Here is a 513-nt window from a genome sequence, read left to right as displayed (position 1 = left end):
AAAGCTGTGAATCAGTGCCAAACAGATAACAGGGTGTCTGCCCCAAAGGTCATACAATCTAATGGCCTAATCCGGGAGGTGATGAGTACCCTCAACTCCCTTTGATGTCAACCAGAAATCAGATGGCTGAGAATTATTCTTTTCTGTTTCATAGGCAGTGTTCACATCCATCCGTTGACCCGTCTCTCAGGAGCTTTATTAAAGGTGACGCAGCAGGATCACACACATGCCTCGTACAGTATGATGGTTTGGGATTTGTGTGCAATAAATTGATAAATACTATATGTGCTATTAGTTTGTCTTAGTACTGTAAAGTTGTGTACTGTATTCATACATTGTGATAATTCACTATCGGGTTTGTCAAGAAATGTTCCCAGAAAAGAGGGACAAACATTTGAAGAACAGTGCTGTGATGCTCTGGCTAGATCCCCCTGTAGGCTTGCTAAGCAGGTTTCTCCAGCAATGTCTCAGTCCTGTGAGGAACCGGGGGGTGGGGAGGGCGGGGGGGGGGGG

Source organism: Trachemys scripta, chromosome 18 (genome assembly GCF_013100865.1).
Source record: "Trachemys scripta elegans isolate TJP31775 chromosome 18, CAS_Tse_1.0, whole genome shotgun sequence".
Taxonomy (NCBI): Eukaryota; Metazoa; Chordata; order Testudines; family Emydidae; genus Trachemys; species Trachemys scripta.
This window is presented reverse-complemented; position numbering follows the sequence as displayed.